This window comes from Equus caballus, chromosome 24 (assembly GCF_041296265.1).
Source record: "Equus caballus isolate H_3958 breed thoroughbred chromosome 24, TB-T2T, whole genome shotgun sequence".
Classification (NCBI taxonomy): domain Eukaryota; kingdom Metazoa; phylum Chordata; class Mammalia; order Perissodactyla; family Equidae; genus Equus; species Equus caballus.
Window position 1 is genome coordinate 5,870,985 of NC_091707.1, and position 10,728 is coordinate 5,881,712.

The window sequence follows — 10,728 nt, forward strand, 5'->3', positions numbered from 1 at the left end:
GACAGACCGGAACCAGCTGCCAAGAACGCCAGAGCCACCTGTTTGACTCGCTGGAACAACCTGCCGGACAGGCCAATATCAACTGCTGGCTATGCCAGAACCACCTGGGGGACAGTCCGGGATCACCTGCCAGCCATGGCGGAACCACCTCTCAGACGTACCAGAACCACCTGCCGGAGAAGCTGGAAACACGTCCTGGACAGACTGAAACCACGTGACGGCCATGCCTGAACCACCTGCCGAGCACGGCGGAACCACCTGCCGGACACGCCAAAATCACCTGCGGGCTACGCCAGAACCACTTGGACGACTCTCCGAAATGACCTGCCGGGCATGTTGGAACCACCTCTCAGACATGCCAGAAGCACGTGGCGGACAGTCCGGAATCACCTGTTGGGCATACGCAACCACCTCTGACACGTACCAGAACCACGTGCCGTGCACGCCGGAACCACCTACCGGACAGACCGGAATCCACTTTTGGGCATGCCGGAACCACCAGTCAGATGTGCCAGAAACACGTGCCGGAGACGCCGGAAGCACCTGCGGAGCACGTCGCAACCACCTGATCAACTCGCCTGAACCACCTGCCGGACACGCCAAAATCACCTGCCCGCTACACCAGCACCACTTCGGGGACAAGCCGGAATCACGTGAGGGGCATGCCGGCACAGCCTCTCAGACTGAACCTCGTGCCGGACACCACAGAACCACCTGCCGGACAGACCGGAACCACCTGCCGGACACGCCGGAACCACCGGCTCGACCCGCCGGAACGACCGCTGGACATGCAAAATCACCTGCCGGCTACGCCGGAAACACTTGGCGAACACTCCGGAATCACCTGCCGGGCATGCCGGAACCACCTCTCAGATATGCCAGAACCACGTGCCAATGACCCCGGAAGCACCTGCCGAGCACGCTGGAACCACCTGCTCGACTTGCCAGAACCACCTGCCGGACACGCAAAAATCACCTGCCGGCTACGCCACAACCAGTTGGGGAACACTTTGGAATCACCTGCCAGGCTTGCTTGAACCACCTGGCAGTCATGCCAAAATCACCTGCCAACTACGCCAGAACCGCTTGGCGGACACTGCGGAAACACCTGTCGGGCCGGCTGGAACCACATCTCAGACGTGCCAGAAACGTGTTCATGAGATGCTGGAACCACACCCCGAACAGACGGATACCACCTGCCAGAACCGCCTGAACCACCTGCTGAGCACGCCGGAACCACCTGCTCGACTCACCGGTACCACCTCCCTGACACGCCAAAATCACCTGCTGGGTATGCCAGAACCACTTGGCGGACACTCCGGAATCATCTGCCGGACATGCCGGAACCAGGTCTCAGACACACCAGAACCAAGTGCCGGAGACGCCGGAAGCACCTGCCGAGCATGCCGGAGCCACCTGCTCGACTCGCCAGAAACACCTGCCGGACACGCCAAAATCACCTGCCGGGTATGCCAGAACCACTTCGGGGACAAGCCGGAATCACGTGAGGGGCATGCCAGCACAGCCTCTCAGACTGAACCTCGTGCCGGACACCACAGAACCACCTGCCAGACAGACCGGAACCACCTGCCGGACACGCCGGAACCACCGGCTCGACCCGCCGGAACGACCGCTGGAAATGCAAAATCACCTGCCGGCTACGCCGGAAACACTTGGCGAACACTCCGGAATCACCTGCCGGGCATGCCGGAACCACCTCTCAGATATGCCAGAACCACGTGCCAATGACCCCGGAAGCACCTGCCGAGCACGCCGGAACCACCTGCTCGACTAGCCAGAACCACCTGCCGGACACGCAAAAATCACCTGCCGGCTGCGCCACAACCAGTTGGGGAACACTTCGGAATCACCTGCCGGGCTTGCTGGAACCACCTGCCGGTCATGCCAAAATCACCTGCCAACTACGCCAGTACCACTTGGCGGACACTGTTGAAACACCTGTCGCGCCGGCCGGAACCACATCTCAGACGTGCCAGAACCATGTGCATGAGATGCTGGAACCACACCCTGAACAGACGGAAAACACCTGCCAGAACCGCCTGAACCACCTGCTGAGCACGCCGGAACCACCTGCTCGACTCACCGGTACCACCTCCCTGACACGCCAAAATCACCTGCTGGGTATGCCAGAACCACTTGGCGGACACTCCGGAATCATCTGCCGGACATGCCGGAACCAGGTCTCAGACACACCAGAACCAAGTGCCGGAGACGCCGGAAGCACCTGCCGAGCACGCCGGAACCACCTGCTCGACTCGCCAGAACCACCTGCCGGACACGCAAAAATCACCTGCCGGCTACGCCACAACCAGTTGGGGAACACTTCGGAATCACCTGCCGGGCTTGCTGGAACCACCTGCTGGTCATGCGAAAATCACCTGCTGGGTATGCCAGAACCGCTTGGCGGACACTCCGGAATCATCTGCCGGACATGCCGGAACCAGCTCTCAGACACACCAGAACCAAGTGCCGGAGACGCCGGAAGCACATGCCGAGCATTCCGGAGCCACCTGCTCAACTCGCCAGAAACACATCTCGGACACGCCAAAATCACCTGCCGGGTATGCCAGAACCACCTGGCGAACACTCCGAAACCACCTGTCGCGCATGCCGGAACCACCTCTCAGACGTGCCGGAAGCACGTGCCGGACACGCCGGAATCACCTACCAGACAGACCGGAACCACCTGCCGAGCACGCCGGAACCACCTGCTCGACTCGCCAGAACCACCTGCCGGACACGCAAAAATCACCTGCCGGCTACGCCACAACCAGTTGGGGAAAACTTCGGAATCACCTGCCGGGCTTGCTGGAACCACCTGCCGGTCATGCCAAAATCACCTGCCAACTACGCCAGTACCACTTGGCGGACACTGTGGAAACACCTGTCGGGCCGGCCGGAACCACATCTCAGACGTGCCAGAACCATGTGCATGAGATGCTGGAACCACACCCTGAACAGACGGAAAACACCTGCCAGACCCGTCTGAACAACCTGCTGAGCACGCCGGAGCCACCTGCTCGACTCGCCGGAACCACCTACCTGACATGCCCAAATCACCAGCCGGGTATGCCAGAACCACTTGGCGGACACTCCGGAATCATCTGCCGGACATGCCGGAACCAGCTCTCAGACACACCAGAACCACGTGCCGGAGACGCCGGAAGCACCTGCCGAGCATGCCGGAGCCACCTGCTCGACTCGCCAGAAACACCTGCCGGACACGCCAAAATCACCTGCCGGGTATGCCAGAACCACCTGTCGGACACTACGGAATCACCTGCCGCGCATGCCGGAACCACCTCTCAGACGTGCCGGAAGCACGTGCCAGACACGCCGGAAACACCTACCGGACAGACCGGAACCACCTGCCAAGAACGCCGGAGCCACCTGTTTGACTCGCTGGAACCACCTCCCGGACAGACCAATATCAACTGCTGGCTATGCCAGAACCACCTGGGGGACAGTCCGGGATCACCTGCCAGCCATGGCGGAACCACCTCTCAGACGTACCAGAACCACCTGCCAGAGAAGCTGGAAACACGTCCTGGACAGACTGGAACCACGTGACGGCCATGCCTGAACCACCTGCCGAGCACGGCGGAACCACCTGCCGGACACGCCAAAATCACCTGCGGGCTACGCCAGAACCACTTGGACGACTCTCCGAAATGACCTGCCGGGCATGTTGGAACCACCTCTCAGACATGCCAGAAGCACGTGGCGGACAGTCCGGAATCACCTGTTGGGCATACGCAACCACCTCTGACACGTACCAGAACCACGTGCCGTGCACGCCGGAACCACCTACCGGACAGACCGGAATCCACTTTTGGGCATGCCGGAACCACCAGTCAGATGTGCCAGAAACACGTGCCTGAGACGCCGGAAGCACCTGCGGAGCACGTCGCAACCACCTGATCAACTCGCCTGAACCACCTGCCGGACACGCCAAAATCACCTGCCCGCTACACCAGCACCACTTCGGGGACAAGCCGGAATCACGTGAGGGGCATGCCGGCACAGCCTCTCAGACTGAACCTCGTGCCGGACACCACAGAACCACCTGCCGGACAGACCGGAACCACCTGCCGGACACGCCGGAACCACCGGCTCGACCCGCCGGAACGACCGCTGGACATGCAAAATCACCTGCCGGCTACGCCGGAAACACTTGGCGAACACTCCGGAATCACCTGCCGGGCATGCCGGAACCACCTCTCAGATATGCCAGAACCACGTGCCAATGACCCCGGAAGCACCTGCCGAGCACGCGGGAACCACCTGCTCGACTCGCCAGAACCACCTGCCGGACACGCAAAAATCACCTGCCGGTTACGCCACAACCAGTTGGGGAACACTTTGGAATCACCTGCCAGGCTTGCTGGAACCACCTGCCAGTCATGCCAAAATCACCTGCCAACTACGCCAGAACCGCTTGGCGGACACTGCGGAAACACCTGTCGGGCCGGCTGGAACCACATCTCAGACGTGCCAGAAACGTGTTCATGAGATGCTGGAACCACACCCCGAACAGACGGATACCACCTGCCAGAACCGCCTGAACCACCTGCTGAGCACGCCGGAACCACCTGCTCGACTCACCGGTACCACCTCCCTGACACGCCAAAATCACCTGCTGGGTATGCCAGAACCACTTGGCGGACACTCCGGAATCATCTGCCGGACATGCCGGAACCAGCTCTCAGACACACCAGAACCAAGTGCCGGAGACGCCGGAAGCACCTGCCGAGCATGCCGGAGCCACCTGCTCGACTCGCCAGAAACACCTGCCGGACACGCCAAAATCACCTGCCGGGTATGCCAGAACCACCTGTCGGACACTACGGAATCACCTGCCGCGCATGCCGGAACCACCTCTCAGACGTGCCGGAAGCACGTGCCAGACACGCTGGAAACACCTACCGGACAGACCGGAACCACCTGCCAAGAACGCCAGAGCCACCTGTTTGACTCGCTGGAACAACCTGCCGGACAGGCCAATATCAACTGCTGGCTATGCCAGAACCACCTGGGGGACAGTCCGGGATCACCTGCCAGCCATGGTGGAACCACCTCTCAGACGTACCAGAACCACCTGCCGGAGAAGCTGGAAACACGTCCTGGACAGACTGGAACCACGTGACGGCCATGCCTGAACCACCTGCCGAGCACGGCGGAACCACCTGCCGGACACGCCAAAATCACCTGCGGGCTACGCCAGAACCACTTGGACGACTCTCCGAAATGACCTGCCGGGCATGTTGGAACCACCTCTCAGACATGCCAGAAGCACGTGGCGGACAGTCCGGAATCACCTGTTGGGCATACGCAACCACCTCTGACACGTACCAGAACCACGTGCCGTGCACGCCGGAACCACCTACCGGACAGACCGGAATCCACTTTTGGGCATGCCGGAACCACCAGTCAGATGTGCCAGAAACACGTGCCGGAGACGCCGGAAGCACCTGCGGAGCACGTCGCAACCACCTGATCAACTCGCCTGAACCACCTGCCGGACACGCCAAAATCACCTGCCCGCTACACCAGCACCACTTCGGGGACAAGCTGGAATCACGTGAGGGGCATGCCGGCACAGCCTCTCAGACTGAACCTCGTGCCGGACACCACAGAACCACCTGCCGGACAGACCGGAACCACCTGCCGGACACGCCGGAACCACCGGCTCGACCCGCCGGAACGACCGCTGGACATGCAAAATCACCTGCCGGCTACGCCGGAAACACTTGGCGAACACTCCGGAATCACCTGCCGGGCATGCCGGAACCACCTCTCAGATATGCCAGAACCACGTGCCAATGACCCCGGAAGCACCTGCCGAGCACGCTGGAACCACCTGCTCGACTCGCCAGAACCACCTGCCGGACACGCAAAAATCACCTGCCGGCTACGCCACAACCAGTTGGGGAACACTTTGGAATCACCTGCCAGGCTTGCTGGAACCACCTGCCAGTCATGCCAAAATCACCTGCCAACTACGCCAGAACCGCTTGGCGGACACTGCGGAAACACCTGTCGGGCCGGCTGGAACCACATCTCAGACGTGCCAGAAACGTGTTCATGAGATGCTGGAACCACACCCCGAACAGACGGATACCACCTGCCAGAACCGCCTGAACCACCTGCTGAGCACGCCGGAACCACCTGCTCGACTCACCGGTACCACCTCCCTGACACGCCAAAATCACCTGCTGGGTATGCCAGAACCACTTGGCGGACACTCCGGAATCATCTGCCGGACATGCCGGAACCAGCTCTCAGACACACCAGAACCAAGTGCCGGAGACGCCGGAAGCACCTGCCGAGCATGCCGGAGCCACCTGCTCGACTCGCCAGAAACACCTGCCGGACACGCCAAAATCACCTGCCGGGTATGCCAGAACCACTTCGGGGAAAAGCCGGAATCACGTGAGGGGCATGCCAGCACAGCCTCTCAGACTGAACCTCGTGCCGGACACCACAGAACCACCTGCCAGACAGACCGGAACCACCTGCCGGACACGCCGGAACCACCGGCTCGACCCACCGGAACGACCGCTGGACATGCAAAATCACCTGCCGGCTACGCCGGAAACACTTGGCGAACACTCCAGAATCACCTGCCGGGCATGCCGGAACCACCTCTCAGATATGCCAGAACCACGTGCCAATGACCCCGGAAGCACCTGCCGAGCACGCCGGAACCACCTGCTCGACTCGCCAGAACCACCTGCCGGACACGCAAAAATCACCTGCTGGCTACGCCACAACCAGTTGGGGAACACTTCGGAATCACCTGCCGGGCTTGCTGGAACCACCTGCTGGTCATGCGAAAATCACCTGCTGGGTATGCCAGAACCGCTTGGCGGACACTCCGGAATCATCTGCCGGACATGCCGGAACCAGCTCTCAGACACACCAGAACCAAGTGCCGGAGACGCCAGAAGCACCTGCCGAGCATTCCGGAGCCACCTGCTCAACTCGCCAGAAACACATGTCGGACACGCCAAAATCACCTGCCGGGTACGCCAGAACCACCTGGCGAACACTCCGAAACCACCTGTCGCGCATGCCGGAACCACCTCTCAGACGTGCCGGAAGCACGTGCCCGACACGCCGGAATCACCTACCAGACAGACCGGAACCACCTGCCGAGCACGCCGGAACCACCTGCTCGACTCGCCAGAACCACCTGCCGCACACGCAAAAATCACCTGCCGGCTAGGCCACAACCAGTTGGGGAAAACTTCGGAATCACCTGCCGGGCTTGCTGGAACCACCTGCCGGTCATGCCAAAATCACCTGCCAACTACGCCAGTACCACTTGGCGGACACTGTGGAAACACCTGTCGGGCCGGCCGGAACCACATCTCAGACGTGCCAGAACCATGTGCATGAGATGCTGGAACCACACCCTGAACAGACGGAAAACACCTGCCAGACCCGTCTGAACAACCTGCCGAGCACGCCGGAGCCACCTGCTCGACTCGCCGGAACCACCTACCTGACATGCCCAAATCACCAGCCGGGTATGCCAGAACCACTTGGCGGACACTCCGGAATCATCTGCCGGACATGCCGGAACCAGCTCTCAGACACACCAGAACCACGTGCCGGAGACGCCGGAAGCACCTGCCGAGCATGCCGGAGCCACCTGCTCGACTCGCCAGAAACACCTGCCGGACACGCCAAAATCACCTGCCAGGTATGCCAGAACCACCTGTCGGACACTACGGAATCACCTGCCGCGCATGCCGGAACCACCTCTCAGACGTGCCGGAAGCACGTGCCAGACACGCCGGAAACACCTACCGGACAGACCGGAACCACCTGCCAAGAACGCCGGAGCCACCTGTTTGACTCGCTGGAACCACCTCCCGGACAGACCAATATCAACTGCTGGCTATGCCAGAACCACCTGGGGGACAGTCCGGGATCACCTGCCAGCCATGGCGGAACCACCTCTCAGACGTACCAGAACCACCTGCCGGAGAAGCTGGAAACACGTCCTGGACAGACTGGAACCACGTGACGGCCATGCCTGAACCACCTGCCGAGCACGGCGGAACCACCTGCCGGACACGCCAAAATCACCTGCGGGCTACGCCAGAACCACTTGGACGACTCTCCGAAATGACCTGCCGGGCATGTTGGAACCACCTCTCAGACATGCCAGAAGCACGTGGCGGACAGTCCGGAATCACCTGTTGGGCATACGCAACCACCTCTGACACGTACCAGAACCACGTGCCGTGCACGCCGGAACCACATACCGGACAGACCGGAATCCACTTTTGGGCATGCCGGAACCACCAGTCAGATGTGCCAGAAACACGTGCCGGAGACGCCGGAAGCACCTGCGGAGCACGTCGCAACCACCTGATCAACTCGCCTGAACCACCTGCCGGACACGCCAAAATCACCTGCCCGCTACACCAGCACCACTTCGGGGACAAGCCGGAATCACGTGAGGGGCATGCCGGCACAGCCTCTCAGACTGAACCTCGTGCCGGACACCACAGAACCACCTGCCGGACAGACCGGAACCACCTGCCGGACACGCCGGAACCACCGGCTCGACCCGCCGGAACGACCGCTGGACATGCAAAATCACCTGCCGGCTACGCCGGAAACACTTGGCGAACACTCCGGAATCACCTGCCGGGCATGCCGGAACCACCTCTCAGATATGCCAGAACCACGTGCCAATGACCCCGGAAGCACCTGCCGAGCACGCGGGAACCACCTGCTCGACTCGCCAGAACCACCTGCCGGACACGCAAAAATCACCTGCCGGTTACGCCACAACCAGTTGGGGAACACTTTGGAATCACCTGCCAGGCTTGCTGGAACCACCTGCCAGTCATGCCAAAATCACCTGCCAACTACGCCAGAACCGCTTGGCGGACACTGCGGAAACACCTGTCGCGCCGGCTGGAACCACATCTCAGACGTGCCAGAAACGTGTTCATGAGATGCTGGAACCACACCCCGAACAGACGGATACCACCTGCCAGAACCGCCTGAACCACCTGCTGAGCACGCCGGAACCACCTGCTCGACTCACCGGTACCACCTCCCTGACACGCCAAAATCACCTGCTGGGTATGCCAGAACCACTTGGCGGACACTCCGGAATCATCTGCCGGACATGCCGGAACCAGCTCTCAGACACACCAGAACCAAGTGCCGGAGACGCCGGAAGCACCTGCCGAGCATGCCGGAGCCACCTGCTCGACTCGCCAGAAATACCTGCCGGACACGCCAAAATCACCTGCCGGGTATGCCAGAACCACCTGTCGGACACTACGGAATCACCTGCCGCGCATGCCGGAACCACCTCTCAGACGTGCCGGAAGCACGTGCCAGACACGCTGGAAACACCTACCGGACAGACCGGAACCACCTGCCAAGAACGCCAGAGCCACCTGTTTGACTCGCTGGAACAACCTGCCAGACAGGCCAATATCAACTGCTGGCTATGCCAGAACCACCTGGGGGACAGTCCGGGATCACCTGCCAGCCATGGCGGAACCACCTCTCAGACGTACCAGAACCACCTGCCGGAGAAGCTGGAAAAACGTCCTGGACAGACTGGAACCACGTGACGGCCATGCCTGAACCACCTGCCGAGCACGGCGGAACCACCTGCCGGACACGCCAAAATCACCTGCGGGCTACGCCAGAACCACTTGGACGACTCTCCGAAATGACCTGCCGGGCATGTTGGAACCACCTCTCAGACATGCCAGAAGCACGTGGCGGACAGTCCGGAATCACCTGTTGGGCATACGCAACCACCTCTGACACGTACCAGAACCACGTGCCGTGCACGCCGGAACCACCTACCGGACAGACCGGAATCCACTTTTGGGCATGCCGGAACCACCAGTCAGATGTGCCAGAAACACGTGCCGGAGACGCCGGAAGCACCTGCGGAGCACGTCGCAACCACCTGATCAACTCGCCTGAACCACCTGCCGGACACGCCAAAATCACCTGCCCGCTACATCAGCACCACTTCGGGGACAAGCCGGAATCACGTGAGGGGCATGCCGGCACAGCCTCTCAGACTGAACCTCGTGCCGGACACCACAGAACCACCTGCCAGACAGACCGGAACCACCTGCCGGACACGCCGGAACCACCGGCTCGACCCGCCGGAACGACCGCTGGACATGCAAAATCACCTGCCGGCTACGCCGGAAACACTTGGCGAACACTCCGGAATCACCTGCCGGGCATGCCGGAACCACCTCTCAGATATGCCAGAACCACGTGCCAATGACCCCGGAAGCACCTGCCGAGCACGCCGGAACCACCTGCTCGACTCGCCAGAACCACCTGCCGGACACGCAAAAATCACCTGCCGGCTACGCCACAACCAGTTGGGGAACACTTCGGAATCACCTGCCGGGCTTGCTGGAACCACCTGCTGGTCATGCGAAAATCACCTGCTGGGTATGCCAGAACCGCTTGGCGGACACTCCGGAATCATCTGCCGGACATGCCGGAACCAGCTCTCAGACACACCAGAACCAAGTGCCGGAGACGCCGGAAGCACCTGCCGAGCATTCCGGAGCCACCTGCTCAACTCGCCAGAAACACATGTCGGACACGCCAAAATCACCTGCCGGGTACGCCAGAACCACCTGGCGAACACTCCGAAACCACCTGTCGCGCATGCCGGAACCACCTCTCAGA